This window comes from Pezoporus occidentalis, unplaced genomic scaffold, assembly GCF_034315485.1.
Source record: "Pezoporus occidentalis ecotype Australia unplaced genomic scaffold, CSIRO_AGI_Poc_V1 ctg160, whole genome shotgun sequence".
In the NCBI taxonomy this organism is placed as follows: Eukaryota; Metazoa; Chordata; class Aves; order Psittaciformes; family Psittacidae; genus Pezoporus; species Pezoporus occidentalis.
This window is the reverse complement of record NW_026913426.1, coordinates 367,750-386,734: the sequence shown is the minus strand read 5'-3', so window position 1 is coordinate 386,734 and position 18,985 is coordinate 367,750. Positions and strand designations below refer to the sequence as shown.

The 18,985-nt window shown below is 40.1% G+C and overlaps 1 protein-coding gene and 1 long non-coding RNA gene across 7 annotated transcripts in view; one reads left to right on the top strand and one right to left on the bottom strand.

Annotated features, from left to right (window-relative positions):
• The window catches only part of CEP112 (centrosomal protein 112), a 185,042-nt gene that overhangs the window by 119,049 nt on the left and 47,008 nt on the right, over positions 1-18,985 (top strand). The window lies entirely within an intron of this gene.
• Positions 465-18,332, bottom strand: LOC134160513 (uncharacterized). Its single transcript, XR_009963576.1, has 3 exons — positions 18,060-18,332; positions 3,443-3,703; positions 465-605 (listed from the first exon to the last, which is right to left on the bottom strand). It is a non-coding gene; the product is annotated as an uncharacterized LOC134160513 (long non-coding RNA).

The window sequence follows — 18,985 nt, the reverse complement described above, 5'->3', positions numbered from 1 at the left end:
TAAAAGTTCTGCAGTGGGCAGATGAATGCAGGTATCATTCCTGTTCACACAGCGCACACTAATTCCATTCACTGGACCTTGACTTTGATGTATCTGATGACTCAGGCTCGCGTTCCTCTAGCTGATCATACGCCTGCATAAAACCTTTGGGTTTGGCGAGTCTAATCCATCCACTTCAGTCAAATACTTCAGACTTTCCTGTTCTCTTTCTTCTAGTATTGACTCAGATGTTTTAACATATTTTCAGCACCTTTATATGAGTGCTTTTAGTACTTGGAAAAAAAAAGGTGAAAATAGGAGAGCCCACTTGGACACGGGCTTTAGCTTGGTTTTCACAACACTTTCTTAACTTTCACATTTAAGGCTACAATGAAAGAAAGTATGTTCTTAGGTTCCATTGAAAACTATGCAAAATCTGTGCTAGATATGAATGGAATAAAGTATTTCTCATGCACAACTTTTTTTTCATTAGATTTCTGATGCATCAGAGTTGCGTTGTCTGTCCTGTGCCAAAGAAGCTTTAAGAGACTATGTGTTCTGAATATTTGGGCTCTGCTTCTTGCTGCTTTCACATCTTGATTCAAAGCGACTGCAGAGAATCCCACCTGCAGAAGCAAGCAGAATCAGTTTTTAAACACTTTTCCTTTCAGACTAGTAAAGAGCAATGGAAAAAGTTAAAACTATGCAATCTGCAAGGGCTGACAACAAAAACACTTCATTAAAAGTTGTATAGAAGAAGGAAATTCCTTCCTTTTTCTTTGTAAAGACATTTACTAGTGCCAAACAATGAATAGTGGTGTTAAATCCAGAAACTCATGGTTTCTGCACAGGGTTTCTGAGCAGTGTCTCAGCACTGGTGCTGCAAGTATGTTTTGTCAGATTTGGTCAGCTTGGGGAAGAAGTTAGAGAAAATGTTATCCTTGGAGTTCCTGAACTTTGTTTAGTATCACTACTATTGTACTGCTAAGAAATATTCCTTTGAAACCACTGATTTAATGGAATTTACTGTAAGCCAGGTACCCAAACAGAAAATTCTTAGGAAGGTAAACGGCTGTGTATACTTCTGGAAACAGAAAGAGGTGGTTTTAATACTCAATCACTTTGTATTTTTTAAGAACCACACATACTTCTAGATGAGCATGTGTACAAATACTTTGCTTTTATTAGCTTGGGGCAAAAAACACTGGTTTTCATGGAAGTAGAATCCTAGATACGCTGGAGATGAGGAACAGCATCTATCCTAGGGCAAGCTGAAGACTTTGAGGGGTGATTAAAAACATTCTAAAAACAAAGTAACTCTTAATATAGCATAAGCCTTTGAGAAGACTTAATATAGTAGAACCTATTAAAAATACTACGGTTAAAATACAGGCATTTGCTAAATATAACATTGATTTAAACTAACATTGAGAAACACATTGCAATTTCCTTTCTATGGTATTGAGTGACTTCCTGTAAGACCTTCCAGTTATTATTTACTTTCAAAGGGAGAAATCCACTTTTACAGAAGCAAAGTAGCTCTCCAAGAAATTTTGGATGTAGTCAGTAAAGTGATATCCAGATCTGGATGCCATAACACATGAGGTCGATGTTAATTCATATTTTTGACTTGCTTTGCTAGTTAGATTTCTGCATTGATATTTCACAGTTGTATCTAGCTCCTTAATGTTGATTATTTTTTAAAATAGTATCTTAAACATTAGTAAAAAAGAATAAATAAAACTTTTAAGATCGTTTGGCCACTTTTGACAACCTAAAAACCCCAATCTGAGCAATGCTTTTTGGTTTCAGGTGGCCTCATTTTGGGTCAGTTTGAAGCAAATGCTTGGAGTACTTGCCATTCTGTATTACATGGTGATTTATCTGGCCTAAAGGCAAGTCAGACTTTGTGCTGTCAGAGTCATAAAATCAGGATAAAATCTTGGCTCACTGCGTTCCTTTCTTGTGGGTTATAAGGTAACCAGTTTGGATGCCATGGAGTTGCGATGTCTAATAACGAAGAGCTGAGCAGCAGTGGTCTGACACAGTGCTGAGCAACTGATGGACTCCTGTCACTGCCTTTCCTCTGCTGTTGAGTTTGAGCTTGTTGGGATTACAACGCTGTTGGCACAGAATAATTCCAAAAGTACAGCTCACCCTTCAGTAGATATCTTTGCTTTGAACTTACCAGGACTTGTATTCTTTGGAGCAGAGTACAAGGACAGTGGAATTGGCCTGGCATGGGGCAAATCCAGCAAAGCTCACCTGGTCTCTGTGCCATGCCTCTCCTGTGATGTGCTTACACTTCAAAGATCAGGAACCATTGGTTTAGACCATAGGATTAGTTGAGAGCACAATTATATTAATGCCCTGCAGATGCTTGGAAAAGCTGCTTAAATTGCCATGTCTGTTAACCCATTTATGATGCTTCAAACTGAGGTTTTAGAAGGCACCTTCCAGTCAGGGTTTGGGTGCTGAACTCCTCTGAATGCAGTGCAGGAGCTATGCTGGTCACTGAGGTGTAGTATAAACTTATTGAGGTTAAATTTATGAGTGTTCTGGCATCCCAATAGCAATCCAGCCACAACAACCCCAAGCTTAACACAGACAAATGGTCAAAGCATTTACCTGACTGTGCTGCTGCTTTGGGCAGTGGTTGCTGGCTGGACTTGGCACTAACATAAGGCTGATTGAATTGTAGAGATACCTTGAGGTTGTTTATGAAATCCCAGCCTTAGGATTTTTATTTTATTTATGAAATCCTTTTGGATTCTGGTATTTAAAGTGCAAAACAGTTCCTGGGATTGGAACTGCAAAACATGTTCAGAGCATTTTAATGAAGAAGTTGATGGCCAAGTGGGGACTCCACATCAAAAAGTAGATTCTGGAAAGCAAAGGATGATGGAGAGCATGCAGTGACAAACCCACAACAGAAAAGGGAGAAAATGATGCTTTTTTGCCAGAGGAACCACATTTGTTGTTTGGCTCTCATTCCAGATTCTAGGATTCTGTTATATCCCCTGAATTAACACCAAAATTTCATTAGCAAAGCATGGTTTGAAGATGACATATTTCAACACTTTGTGTGTCAGCCAGCTTATGATCAGTCTAATTCTGTTAATAAATAAGACTTAAAAGATTTCTAGGAAAGAATGTCATATAATAATGTTCCACTTTGTGTGAACAATTTTGAAACAGTTGTTTTCCTTTGTCGTGTTTAAACATGTTGAGAGGGCAGAAAAAATCAGAAGTGGATTTTATAACCAGTGCAGAACAAAGGAGAAAACTTCTGGTTTTAAGTTGTCTGGGCTTATGTGGGCATTGAGTGTTCTCAACATCATCATGTATTGTTAGATGCTGTTGTATCTTGGAGCAAAAAGATCATTTCCTCTGTGGAAGGGTTGGACTGGAGATTTTAGCAACACAGTGAGATTTCTCGATGCAACTATAACAAAATCCTCACCCTGCTGTAGCTGTGCTAGGGTCAGTCCTTGTATGGGGTCTCTATTTCTTTTTGTTCTGGAATACTATTTCCATAGGGGGGTTTATACTGATATTCCTCTATTTTAGCACGTCACAACGAGAGAACATGGTGTCTTGGGCTTGTTGCTTGCAGCACCCATCTGCCACCCAGCCCACCTCTCCAGTCTGCCCATGTCCTGCTGTGCCAGGTCCATGTGTCCTTGTTTGGTTTGCATTATCCTCCTCCCTTCATGTTTGGTTCCTGCTAAAAGTAAAACACATTATTTTAAACCTTGGGATGCTTGAAAGCATTCAGAACATTTCATTAAGGGCATCTCATATTTTTGTTTCCAGAAAGCAGTTGTCAAAATATACTGATGGTATTTACAGACATCTCTAAAACACAGTGAAAAAGCTAAGTTTGTGTGTAGTTACATTTCATTATCAGCCATGATTATTAGCAAATTCCATTTGTAATTACAAATAATATTTTGTATTAAAAGAACAAGCATGTCAGAGCTATGAGAACATTAACTAAATGACTAGAGTCCTGCAGAAGTATTTAGTCTATTGTCCTCAAAATACCTTTTGGAACACCACCATCATACTCTGCAATAGCCAATGTTGGGTTTAGTAAGAACTTATTTGTTGGGTTTTGGAGCCAATCACTAACAAAACTGTGCAGTGCTGGATGGTTGGAGTGATTCTAGAGGTGAGATTGCCCAGTGTTAAAGCCATGTCTGACAAGTGCATTTGCGGTCCCATCAGACCCTTTTGATGAAGCTGGGCAGGTTCAGTTCTGTACCTGGTTGGGAAGGCTGCTGACAAGTTTCCAAGCCATGGCAAGTAAAGGAGGAACAATTTACATGTTGAGTATTTTCTCTGTGTTTAAAGCACAAAGACTGGAATGGTTGGATGCAAAGCGATGACCATGAGTAAGTGAGAGCACTGAGGACATTCGTTAGGGAAAAAAGCCCTGAAAGCTTAGTGTAAGCTAAAAATTATAATCTAAACTGTAGGGTAAAGTGAAGACATATGTTATGTCAAGGACACTTTGTTAAGTGAGTCTTGACTTGCTCTCTTCTCCAGCATACACTGGTTCAGTAGGGTTAGCTGTTATAGTCTAGACTACTGTTGAATAGCTGCACGATAGACTTTTGCTAATAAGACCCACATTATTTATAAGCTTTTTTTAATATTTTATTATATTCTTTAACTTGTCTGAAGGTGGGGTGGTTTTTTTTAGCTAATAGCGCCTGTAAAAAGGAGGTCAGCATTTCAGTGCTGAAGCTGACACTTAAGTCTTACAGGACATCTGGTCAGAATATGTATTGCTGTTTGTGATGGTTCAGTGGCAACAGACATGCAGGATTCTGTCAGTCATCGACGATCTTCAGAGCTGTGTGTGTCACACAGTTCTCCAGAGAGATCTCAAATCCATCTAATTGCCTTTGTCACTGAACATTACCATGATAAACCATTTGGCATGGTGAGGTAAAGAGTTTTAAGGGACAATCTTGATGTAAAATACAGGGAGTCATTTTTCATGGATCTCTGTCGCTGAATTTAGTCTATAATAATACTAATAACTCTGCAGTGTCTTTTATTAGTGGGGAATTACAAGGCACCAACATTTGTACCTTAGCATTGTAAAGCAGGCATTAAAATTTACCAGGCAAATAACATTATCTTGCTCCTAATTTGCTGTATTCTGTTTGATCAGCAAAGGAAGTCATGTCTTCCACAAGAATAGGTAAATGAAATCTGCAGGTCTTTTCTGGTTTTGCTTTCTCTTTTACATGGGGTCAAAACTCTGAGGCACCTGTTTTTCATGGTCTTTGTTTATATGAATACTGGTTTCACCCAAATTTTGTCTGTTACAGAGATGAGGGTTTAGCCCCAAGCTTTTCAGCTGTGCTCATGCTCTGTCTCTTGATTCCATTATGTGGTTATCTTTAAAAAGCTCTATTGGCACACTCATTATAAATGATCATGAAAATAGGCTGATTTCCCTGTTCAGGTTAGATAAATATTGATCACAACTGAAATTTTGGGTTTAAAAAGCCCTCTCTCCCTTTCAAAATTGTATCTCTCTTTTTCTGTTGCCACAGAAATTATTTCATTGTCTGCAGCATAGTACCTTCTCTTCAGATTTACAGGGTTTCAGATGTTTGGCCAATCAGGCAATCCAAGTGGCTGAGCATCTGTAAGTACTTTATAATATCTTTGACATGCTTTGTGAGACAAAGAATTGAGTCATCTTTCTTTTTCCTGCAGCAAGCTTTGCACTCTGGCATTTTTCTTGACTTTTCATGTCTCAACACATTGAAGAACTTACCATGGCCAACAGCAAAATCATACTTACAAGTTTATAAAAGACTAGAACTAGTGCTTGCCTAGTCCTCTGAACTGCAGGCCAGATTTATCTGGCAGGTTTTACAGTTTGTATTTTCACTTTTTCCCACATTGTCATTGTTGTCTTCAGTGTTTTGCTTTCCCTCCACAAGGCACTTTGCCTCGTAACAAAATCTCAAGTCTTATATAGCTAAGCTATCAGTTTATTCTAATGAGTGGACTACACTGATTTTGCACTGGAAAAATGGTGGGAAAGGATGCAAAGCAAGCCGTAAAATTCACTGCTTTTAACTGACAAGACAGGAGTAATAAGGCTGAGTGGGGTCCAAAGCCATGAGAAAAGTACAGAGAAAACTCTTTTAGTAGTAACTTTAAGTAATGCAGTCTTAAGCCTACACAGCCAGTTAAGAAGGGCAGACAATGTTTATCACAATGATAGAAGAAAATGAGAATCGGCTTTTTTAAGGCTGCTGTGATGGTTACAGTTTACTGTTGCATTTCAAAGGCATTTTGCTCTCCAAAGAGCACAGGGAATTTTATGTGAAGGAGAAAGTGGTGCTTAGAAAGGCAGAGCTGAGGAGATACCCAGGAGGTACGAGGCAGACTGCCTGGGAGGAAGAGCCTGTGCTCCAAAGTCTGGGATTTTACTGGAGAGGGGAATGAAAAAGATGAAGATAAAACCAAGTTTCTAACGTCCTCCAAACACAGGGCATCTGTAAAACAGTCTGTGCATGGGACTGTGTAGACTTTCCAAGGCCTGTTCTTTGTTCCAGTTCCAGTGAGTTCCTGGAACACAGCCTCCTTCCCTGCTCCTGGAACAGCCTTGACTGCAGGGCTTCTCCAGCCGTGTAGGTGGAAACACAATATGTGTGAACTATATATTCGACCAACAAAAGATTGCTGGAGAAAATGACATCTTCAAAGCAAACCTTCTGTAGTCCACAAACATTTATTACTCTGTAGTAAAGGTTTTTAAAGCCTGGCACAGTAACACAAGTGCTGGGTTTGGCAAATAGAGATTTAGGGATGTGGACCCGGTCTACTTATCAACATGTATTTCCTTTAGATAGCTATCTTATCGCATGGCTCATCCCAAATAGCATCAGATTGCTCATGCCCACACAATTTCCAGTATTTGTGTAAACCTTTTATTTGCAAAACTGTATGTTCTTATACAGGTTTGCTTTTGATTTTGTACTATTCATGGTGCTAGCTGCTCCAGGGCTATCAGCAGGAGAGAGTCACTGAGGATTTCAGCTTTATGCATTAAAATGCTTCTGCCAAACTGAGTGTTGACTTTAGAAATCTTCAGATTCCATTTAGAATTTTCGGCTGGCTCTCCTGCTTTCTGTGTAACTGAAGCTCAAGCAGATCAAATATCAGAGTGTTTTTTACAAAACGACTGGCTAACACTTTCTGAATGGCAGATCACAGTGAAATAGAAATATCTTTGTTAAACTTCCCATTTTCATGATAGTTGTGCTTTTCTTAAGTGTAACAAGAGAAACCTGGTGAATCCAATAGCTGTACAAGTTAACTACTAATGTTTAAAGGCAGAGTAGCAGTAGAACCAAGTGGTCAGTTAGCACTCAGTTTTTAGAAGGCATTGCCTTATTTTCTGTAATTAGAGTGTTTTTTTTCCATACAAAATGAAAATACCAATTGTTTCGTTAGCATTAAAAGATTAGTTACAAAGAGCTACTAAAGGAAAGCAGCCAAAGCTGCCATATTTCTGCCACTTTCTTGCATCAGTGGAGTTGAGAAGAAAGGAACTTTCCAAGTTCCAGTACTGTACTTGAAAAGGAAAAAAGTATGCGGTGACTTTTATCTGTGTATTCAGTAGATCAGATGGCAAACTCCCCCAGACAGCCTAGCAGGGGAGCAGCTTCTGCTTTTCTCAGTAAGCCCCAAGTGGTGTGAAGCAGCACCAAGTACATCAAAAGCTACAAATGTGCATCGAGTGTAAAGTTTGGGGGTTTCAAAACCTCTGTCTAATTAGCACAGCTCGTATATTTGTGAGTTCTAGCTCTGACTTTCTCATAGTTGCATGCTCAGCAGAAGTGGCTTTTTCATCACACAACTTTGTGTAAGCAGTTAAACCTACAAATACTGTCACCAAACCTGACCCTTCGGATCCTTGGTACAGCCCTATCTTGTTTCCTTCTAGCATCAATCACCCCATTGTGCCCAGCTAGAAAATGTGAGGTGTAGCTCTTAGCCAGTTTTTTTTCTAGAAGAACAAGATCATTTTAATTGAATGTTATTATCAGCCAGTTCTTGTGGTTTGATGTGGATTCCAGATGAAGCAGTTCATCTGCTTGGAGAATGTGTAGGCACTAATATCATAACCTCAGTCAGTTTTTGCATGCTTCCGTCCTAAGGGAAGTTGGTTTGACTTGCCCTTCATTGGACATTTAGTGTCCTGTTGGCAGGCAAAATAGCACTAGAGACCAGAAACAGAAAAAATGCTATTCTTGTATCTCATGCTTTGCTCCTTTTCCCATTAAGTCTGTATTGTAAACATTTTCCATTAGGCCCTGTATACCTTGCTGCTGTGCAGTTCAACGGAACCACCTCTATGTGTTCATACAGTACATGTGTACATAAGAAGGTGAAAAACTAGGTGAATTTTATTGAAAATACACATTCTTCTTTGAGCCTTTTGCATGTGCATAATATGCACACTCCATCTTGCACTGGAGTTTGAGATGCCTTCCCTAAGAATGTTTGTTGTTGCTTATTCATGCAGCATCTATACTGTGTTGATTCTTATCATTGATGAACAGGATTTGATACAGTAATTATTTTGTTTACCCTTGAGAACATGCAGAAGATGACTGAGGACTTGAAGCTGAAGCTCACAGAGAAGACGGGGAGCCTCAAGGCTGAAACTTTTTCTTAAGCTCTTCTGTGCAGGCATCAAGAGTTTTGTATCTTTGGCCTCTTTAGAAAGCCTGAGATCCTCCAGTGAGGAGATTATTTTATGGAGCAAAAAGAGTTCTCCTGTTTTCTTCTTCAGGGGTCTGTCTGTGCAATTTATTCTCAGGAAACTGGAGTAAGTGTTGCCTACAGGATAAAATTCAGGACTTTAAATGAGCTTCTTGGCAGCATCCCCTTCGAAACTGCCAGATAACAGAGGACTGGAAGAGCAGTAAAGCAGAGATTAGTCAAGCACAACAAAAACCTTACTCCTCTGACACAACCACTTTTTAACTTCTGTTACTAAAACTGTCTCAGCTTATTTTTAGTTCAAGCATTCACAGCCCTGAAGTCAATAACTTTAGTTAAGTCAATATGTTAATGATTATGAAACCAAATCCTTCAGCACTGATGTATGCTCATGGATGAATCTGATCTCTGATAGAACAGTTATCTGCAGTGTGATGAAGATGCCTGTTGGAACTGCCTTCACCAGCTTGGCCAGCCAACCAGGAGACCCAACATTTGCACTTTTAATGTTGAGTATTTCTCCCGCATTTGGCACCTAAAGAGCAGTATATCCTCAGTGAAAGCCCCAGATTGCCAATTATGAAGAATTCATTAAGATCTGCTGAAGTTCAAAGCAAAAAGGCCAGTTCCTCACAGGTCAGGGCAGCTCTTTTAATGGTTCCTGCTTTGCCTCCAGCAGCAGCTCATCTCCAGAACCTGTTTATTTTTCTGCCAGGCCTGTTGGCAGGTGAATAGAGTCACATCAGATCACCCCGTGAGTATTTTTATGCTGGAAACCTATGCCCTGAGTATGCCATTTTCCTGGCGCAGCATGGCATGAGATCATGGGTTTCACACCTGTCCATGTTGGCCTTAGAAGACAAAACATGCAATGCACCATTCACTTCCCTTTTTGAGACCTGTGGTGAAGTCACAGCTCAGTTTTGCTTTGGGGTTTGCTCTCTTACAGTTTAAACTATCACAAAGGATTAATGCTTGCTGCGTGGGGAGGAAGGAGAGCATCACTTGATCATGTCTTGAAAACAAATCAGATCCTTTGTGAAACAAAAATGATTGAATGCAAGTTCTTCTAGAAAGAGATCAGGGGAAAACAAACCAGACCGTTTTCCTGGGAAATAATTAGTTAGGACATGTCAGCACCACATCTGGATGCACAGTACATCCACATACACTGTGGTTTAGGAAAGCACAGCATTTGTGCTCTTGCCAAATGGGCAGCAGTGCTAGTCCAGAATTCATCCAGGCTCCTGAGAGTCTTTGTCTCAGGAGTGCAACATTTTAATTCCAGTAGAAGGTTGCACTAGCTCCGTGTGAGAACTGCTGAAAAGTGATCAGATCCTGAAGTGCTCTAATGTTTCCTTTGTATTTTCTACTGCCCTGGGGCTGCCAGGGCTACCCGTGTGTGGCACCATGGTCCAGCTTGGCCTCTTTATTCCTGTTGCCAGCGTGCCTCCCTTCTCACCCATCATACACCCTTACCAGCAGGATCTAACCTGGAGGAGCTATGGGAAGAGGATGTGCTTATCCAGGGAAGGATGGTGCCCACTGGCGAGTGCCCGACCCGTTGCACCCGTGCCAGGAGCCTCGGGTGCTCTCCACACTGCTGCTCTTCCAAGTTTGTTATGTAAGAGAGGGTGAAAGTACAAACCAGAGAAAACTAAACATGAAAAGTGAGTTTGTTTGCTTCCTGAGGAGCTGGGGAGTGGCAGAATGAAACTGCATAAATAAATATTGAGGCTACCAAAGGTTAGATACCTGCAGGAACACCTGCACAATGGGACCAAGCCAGAACTCTGCAGGCAGCTCGAAGGAGAAAGCTGATGTGTGTTGGCTCGCTCTGGCTTCAGGAAACAAGCATTGCTTTTCTCAATAGGGCGATATTTAAATTCCTTATATTTTAGTTCCTAATGTTAATATCATTCGTATCCTTTACAGTTTTGCACTTGTTATTTGGCAAGGTAAAACAGCAATTACTGAAGGCTAAGTAGCAGTTTGAATCATATCAGTGGGTTTTATTTGTCTGCATTCCTGGAAACACCTTTGACCACAGCTGTTCTCTAAGCCCCAAGGAGCAGCTAATACCTGATGTCTTGTTTTCTTCCTCCTACCAGAATAACACATCACTTCTGCTTACGTTTGTGTCAATCTGACAAGTAAGCACACAGGAAAATGTGAAGTGAGGGTGTCTTGGTGTAACCCCAGCCAGCAGCTGAGCCCCACACAGCCACTTGCTCAACCCTCCTCCCAGTGCAATGGGGGAGAGAATCAGAGGGGTGAAAGTGAGAAAACTCACTTATAATGACAGTTTAATAGAGAAAGCAAAAGTCTTGCACATGAGCAAAGCAAAACAGGGAATCCACCCACCACTGCCCATTGGCAGGCAGGTGTTCAGCCATCCGCAGGCAAGCAAGGCTCCATCACATGTGACAGTGACTTGGGAAGACAAACACCATCACTCTGAACACCCTTCCTTCCTCTTCTCCCAGCTTTATATGCCAAGCATGACATCATATGGTGTGGAATATCCCTGGAATCAGCTATCCTGGCCGTGTCTCCTTCCAACGTGTTGTGCATCCCCAGCCTCCTCACTGGTGGGGTGAGGAGCAGAAAGGCCTTGACTCTGTGTAAGCTGCCCAGCAGTAACTAAAACATCCCTGTGTTATCAACACTGTTTCCAGCACAAATCCAAAACACAGCCCCACACCAGCTACTGTGAACAAAGTTAACTCTATCCCAGTCAAAACCAGCACAGTTGATGGGCAAAGGATACAGTGAGGTCTTTGCTGTCCCTGTTAACATTTATACGTGCCTTAAATGTTAAATGCTGCTTTTTCCTTTCAGCTGTCCTTTACCAGGTCTCCCCTCTGTCCTGAATCATATGGAAATGTGCATTTGCAAGTCGAGTTTGGTGTTGCTGTGGACTCATTTGCTAGCACCTGCCTTTAATAATCCAGCCTCCATGGTGTATGTCAGAAGGCTTCTGTCCCTTCTCCTCTCTTAACTTGCTGTTTGCGAAACCTGCCTCTGCAGAGGACAAGTTTATTTGTGCTGCCTTATCAGATCCTGAAACTGGATTGAGATTTATGCAACTTTAACAATACCGGAATTCTTAGTGCTTTCACCTGCACCATGTATTGTTTTTCCTGCAGTTTATGTCTTGTTTTGTGATAAGGAAAAGTTTTGGAGTGTGCATAAGTAGCTGGAAAGCTCTGCTCTGTGCTGCACAGGTCTAATGAGAGACGTTCAGATGTAGCTGCACAAATGAGAAACCGGTGGCGCTCCAGAACTCGATCTGTTTTCTGTTATTTTTAATGTTCTTGCATTTTAAAAATGTCATTCATACAAGAATATTTGGAACTACTTACATATAAAAAAACATAAGAGAAAATGAAAGGAGCCTGCCTTCCTTTTAGATGTGCCAAGCAGGTTTGGCAGTCTTTCGCTTAGCACTGATCAAGAGCTCCTCAGCCAGCTGAACTCTTGTAGCATTTTCTACCTGTGCAGAACCATTCTCACCAAGCATTGCTGAAACCAGAAGACACCAATTGCATTATTTCTTTTGTTCAGAAGGTTTGGGATGGTAAAAGAAGTGTATCGTGGATGTCGAGATTTGACGCTGGTCAGTCAGAAGCCTGAATGTCCTGTAGAAGATAAACTGCAAAGCTTATTTTGGTTTGGTTTGGCTCAAGGAGAATAGAAGTAGCTGTGCTGGGTCAAACTGGAGTCCATCTGTCTGTCTTCAGGGACATGGTGTCTGTCATAACAGTATACGATTAACTAGATCAGAAACAGTCTGGGATGTTCTCATCAGTTATGTTAATGTGTTTTTTAAAAAGTATAAAGCCAGTGCTCTATAAAATAGATACTTGAAAAACAGTTTTGGTTTTCCTCAGGCTAGCGAGATTACAGTTTCGTAATCTGTTTGACCAGCTGCAGAGCACAGTCTGTTTCATTTTGTCTTTTTAAGTAAATGAGTTTCATCTCAACATGATTAAAACAAAAAAAGAATCAAGCTTCAAAAATGCTGTTTTCACACATACTTTTCGATAGGAGCAATGGCATTGTCATGTCTCTTGCAAATGTAATTGGATCGGAGGTCATTAAAGATTTTGAATGAAAGAATTTCCAAATTTCCAAGTGAGCATCCTCCCCTGTCGAGAATCATCCCACTTTTGGCTTGCAGACATAGCGTTAGAAGATATTTCTTTGCTTCTCTCACATCTCACATGTATTGAGTGTGCAGGCACTGTAGAGTCAAGCTCGCTCTTGTGCAGTTCAAAAAGCAGTGGTTTCCCTTGCGAGTTAATATTGATGATTAAGGTTACTTTGAAAGGTATAAAGACATTACTAGTATTCTTTTTGAGTGCATATGTGTAAGAGAATGTGTGTTCTTTTATGTAACAGGAGAATTCCAGAAATATTGGGCAGTCTGCTAGTTCATTGCACAAAATAAATAGCTTTTCTTTTGTTCTTACTGGCAATCAGATTAGCCTATTGATTAGAAATATCTGAGCCTTTCATATTTGCTTTTAAAAGAGCATAGCAAAATAAGATACCTTGTAAAGCCTGTTACAAATGTTTAGTTTTCCAGGTCTTCATGCATCTGTGACAAGGAATGCATTTTAAGGAGACATTTGTAGAACACCAGGGGTCTGCTGGAACCTCTGCTCTGTCTCCAGGTGTAAAGTTTCCGAACACCCACTTAAAGTGGCAGTTTGGTGATAAACTTAGTTGGGAATGAAGCCCCAGGCGGTGAGAGGCCTGCCTTGTTCAGCAAGTGATTGATAAATACGCTTTATCATGAGTCAGGCGTTCTCTAAGTCATTGCAGGAAATTCTGCTCGAGCCCTTGATGTTTGTTTTTGCAGAGCTGTTGGTATAGAATAGAGCAAGCAGCAAAACCAGATGTTTTACAAGTTAATTTATATTCACAATAGCAATTTTTCACTAGCGCAGCGCATCCATTGACGTGATGGTTTAGATATTCTTACAACATAGCATCAAAAATTCAAGAAGTTGTCTGAAAATGTTGAAGCCAACATCAGGTCTTCACAGGAAACCTGCTCTGAGAGTGGCAGACTCCGTGCTGTTCCCTTTGATTGCAAAGTGTTTAATAAAAAGCAAATTAGGAAATGAAAATAGTCTCGTGGATCAATCAGGTGCAGCAGCTACACCTGTTCTGCATTATCTGTCAGACATTAACCTGATTGGGAATGGTTTACTTTGTGTAAGAGCCTCAAAATCAAACTGAAGGGTTGACTTAAAAAATACCTGATGTATTTTGTGTGTGCTCTGAGGCTGATAACGAACTCTGCAGTTCAAGTTTTAATAACTAGGGGGGAGCTAAGAAACTTCAAAAGGCTCCTGATAAATGTTTTTGACAATGCGTCAGCTGAACATTAGGCAGAATCTCGGTAAATCCTCTCATAAGTGGTTTAAAATGGAGTTTTGAACTTTTCCTTCATAAGTGTATGCTTAAGATGTCAGGGTATCTTTAGGTTTAAAAGACTCGGTTTATCTGGTGTATGTGAGCCATTGGTGTTTCTGTCTACACCTCCGAGAGTGAAAGGGGGGAAAAAGTTCAGCAGTTTTCTCCTTTGGGCAACCTCTGCCATTGCTCTTGACCATGAAACTCGTGCAGGAAAAAGGAAAAGCCAGTTTCAAAGCATACTAACAAGATACTGCAGGTAAATAACACAGTAAATCTTCCGAGCTGACAAGCTTTCCGAATGACTTCATCGCAACAGCGCTAAAACGTCCTGCTCATAGACAAAAGCAATGCTTGCACATGGCAACTGCTTGTTGGGTTTTGTGGTTCATTGAGAAAAGCAGATGAAAGCAAGTTTATTACTGCTCTTTGAACCTTGCCTCCCTCCCCCTCTCCTATCACCTGAGCCACTAAAAACAAAGCAAAAACAATTCCTTCCTTGGCTCCCCTTGAAGAAAGAGCCTGACTTTACAATTCCTGCTGCTGTTTTCTTTGAATTTTTATCTTTGCAGGACTTGCTCTGCCTCATGACATCCTTTATGTTTCAAAAGAATGGAGTTTACAGTGTCAAGCAGTGAAGCCCTGACTCAGCAAAATGCCTAGGCCCTCGCCTAATTTTGAGCCTATGAATAGCTCCGCTGGTGCTATCAAGGTTTTAGGGATATACGGCTAAAGACTGTGCAGAAAAATGGTATTACAGAAAGTGCTGAAAACCCACCCATATTTTATAGGAATGAAGCATGAAAAAATATGCATGTTGACAACCCTAACAGTGCTCAGGGAATCTCCAAAAGACACCCACCCCGATGAAGTCCGAAAGTGTTAAGAGACTGCTTAGGAATTATTGCTGATGATCCACTCCAGAGCCAGAGTGTATAATATACTGTCTGTCTCTTGCCTATGAATTGTGAAAAATGAAATTAGTGTAGCATTAGAGCCTACCACGCTGGGAAAATGTTTGCATCTATGTTTCTTTTATGGTAAGTTACCTACTTTAAATTTTTTCACTACTACTAAAGAGGCTTGATTTTGTTCCTAGACTCAAATTATTCCCTTCCTTCCCAAACCCCTTTCTTTCTTCCCAGAGTCCCTCAAGGGGAGAATTTGTTGTACTTCGACACTGGCATCTCCTGTTGGCAAATCTCAGTAGCAATATGGGATGATGCAGAAAGGAGCTGCTTGACTTGCGTGGTGGTGGCTTTGTGTGATCTCCATTTCCCATTCTGAGATGTCAGCAAAGTGGGCCAGACTTCCAAATGCACCCAGTATATGGGAGTTCACATTATTCCATGAGGGAGTTGATGAATTCTGTGCCTTTGGAAATTAGCCCTTTTCTCTAATTCTTAACCAAATAAACCTTTTTTCTTCATAATGATAGGAGAAAATGGGCAACCAGCTCTTCTAGGGGTGTATTTTAAAAGGTAGTACCATTTGCATTTTCATTCTGTGTTGTAATTTATGTTCACTCTTCATGAAATAGTGGTTAGTGGTTAAAATCCTGTATTAGGCATGAAGATTCCCAGATTTGCTGTTCTGACTTTGCATGCTAGGACACTGTGAAGATGGGTCTTTGCAGGACTTCTCTTTTCCCCCATCCATATGTAGTTGTTAGCAAATTCACCCAGGTAATGAACTGATTGTAAAAGGCAAGGAGGTCAGTGGAAGTAAAATGTTAGAGATGTAAAATATCGCTTAAGGTGGTTTAATTTCTGTTCCTGGGGAGCAATAAAGCATAAATTCTCTGTACAGTCATAATAGTTATTGTAATGTTACCTGTAGGATAGAAGAATAATTTGTGTTATTAAGCACCATAACAATTTTCAATATAAAAGAATGGATTTCTTTTTGGCTGCAGTAATGTTGGCCCCTGTCTATAGGTTGTGGAAAACTTTGTTTGCAAAAACAAAGCTATTGTTTTAACAAAAACCACAGAAATTTTGCCTTTCATATTGAATCAGTAGCATAATGAGTAGTGGAGCAATAGTTCAACATCAAAGGAGACTTCTTGGATATATAGTGTGTTGCAACAACAGCGAAAAAGTTCCCACCAGAAAGGAATTCTGCCATATGTGAGCAGCAAACATATGTATTAGGTTAAAACCATAAGATTTCCTTTGCTTTACACCAAAAACAAGAGACAACTTGACTACAAAGATTTTCAAACGGTCGTGCACTGGAATCTGCATAGAGAACAAGCAGTGTCTGAGGGTTGGAGCAGTGACAGTGGACTAAAGCTCTATGAAAACCTCAAAAGCATTGGGGATGCACCAACAGTTTGGCTCAAACATCAGTATTTCACTTTCCAAAGACACTTGTTTTGCTCTGACTCATGGCATTACATCAGTGATCTTCATAGATATGTCTTCCCAATTTATTTACAGTAATAATAATAAGGAGGTTTTGCCCAGATAGCCCATACTTCCAGCTTCATGGACTCAGGACTGAGCATTTTAAGGGCAAAATTTTAAAGCATCTCCACATATATTCCTGGAACAAAATCAGCTTTAATTTTTGTTAACGTCTGCATGGATTTTCTTTAAAGTTCCAGAGCTGGGTTTTCTTCTCATGATGGGGGAGAGAAAACACATCAATGGATGTAATTTGAATTTAGAAGACATTTAAAGAGGGGCCTGTATTCAGAATTATTGTTGGCACATGTTTTGAGGATGTGAAGTGGAAGCCGCCTTCTGTGGGCATTAGTAAGGAGATAATTAAAACTACAGTAGGTAATTATGGTGGCTTTTATTACTGCATCTTTCATTAACTAATTATCTTAATTTGGTAATGTCTGAAAAATTCTTTGAAGATCAAAAGTGCCAGTTATTGCTACCTTTAGTTACAGTATTACTCTGCACTGGTCATAAATACTGAGGTCTTTTCTTGATACAGAATTCCAGCTGTATTCTGGTACAGCTAATAAGAATTACATATGTGTATCACAAAAAGATTCTGCCATTATCTGGCATCATTTGATCAGGATGAGCAGTGACTTCCCTGCTGACACTATGTGTTTCAAAATACATTGTTATTTAACATTTTTAGATGACTTTCTTTCTAATTGTCATTTTATTTATTCAATGCTTGGTATTAGAGAGACAAATCAGTGTGAGCCCAAACTTGCCATTTGTAGGGTAGGAGCAGGAATCAAGCCCTGTCTACTCTCAGGAACACATCAAAAGTAGGAAGTTATTTCAGGTTGAAGAAGCAAAACATCCCACCTTTGGAAATACAGTATTTCCATCGTAATAATCCATTCAAAATAATAATTACTTGTTTATGCAATTCTCCCAGAAATTAATTTATTTCAGGAAATCCAACACTTCTTTTTTAAAATATCCTGTGGTCAAAGGATAATCAAATCAGTTTTCATGTATTAAAGATCAAATCCTTCATATATTCCCATATCACACTTGCTTATGTGATTCCTAGAACTCTTTTCTCTACCAGCTTTTAGTTGATTTAGGTTAAATCCCTGAAACTAGTGCCAAAAATTTATTCCTGCCTTGAAAAAGGACTGTGTGATGCTGGCAGCGTTCCTTTGTGCCTCTCTGTATGCCTTACAAGTTGTTTTGTTTTTAGAGACCCCTCTTCTGCAGCCTCAGCCTGGCACTCACAAGTCAGACTGAATTCCTCTGCTCTCATGCATCAGCCCATCTCTGCGAGCTGCTCAGGCCAAACCCCTCGCTATCTCCCCATGTGCTGCTCTCTTGTCTCCAGAAGTTCTGTGTTACCATGAGCAGAGTTGGGATTGAAGTAAACTTCATTCAACATTTTCCTGGTGATAATGAAGCCACAATAAAATAATAGGAAAACAAAGAAGTGCCTACCTAGAAACGTGGTTCAGATGTTCCTTTCTCCTTTCATATCAGCTGATACCCAAACGTTTCCTGTATCATAGAGACAATGATGGGCTCATCCACCAGCTCCACTTGAGGTCCCAGAACCTGACCATAACATTTCAGTGGTGTGTTCTCAAAGCCATTACTTTTCTCTTCTGTCCTTCTCATGCCTCTGAATGTTGTATGCGACGAAATCATTTACAATATGAATTTATTTTAGGATCCTTTCCATTTTTATAAATAAATGAACTGAACGTTCCCTTTATATGGCTGTAATTCAACCACATTGTTGCAGTCGAGCTTATTATCTCATTTACATTTTTAAGTGCTTTTCAAAGTGTAGGATATCTGGGCTGGAAAGCAAAACATTTCATTTCTTTGTTCTCAGGCCAACACAAAGCACTTCCAAGGTCAGGTATGGTGTAGACATTCAACAGCAAACATGTTTACATGGCATTTGAAAGCCAGTTGAACTGAAAAATACTGTCTCTATAACAGTGATGCAAGTCAGCTCAGCAAAGCCAAGGGACGGGGATTAAATCTGTACCTGGAAAAATTTAACTACAGCAGTTAGGCTTTGTTTTCCTTTCAGGGGAAAAAAGCTTCCGACACTTAAAAATTGTCCTGTGGTTTTTTTGTATTTTTAAGGTCTTTTTCTTCATCTCGACAGTTCTTAAACATAAATTCTGTTTTCTTTGGGCAAAATCCGACACTTTGAAGCTGTAAAATAAAAACTGCATTTCTAAACAAAACCAAACCCGTTAATTTTACAAAAGACATGTTCTGTGTGTACCTGGGGTAAGTTATCTCCTGGTTTTAGAGTATTCCGTGTGACAAAAGCTTCTCTGTTAGATACAGAAAAAGACTGGGGGGTACTGGGTAGCTTCAGAAGCAGCTATCAATGTTCAGGCTCT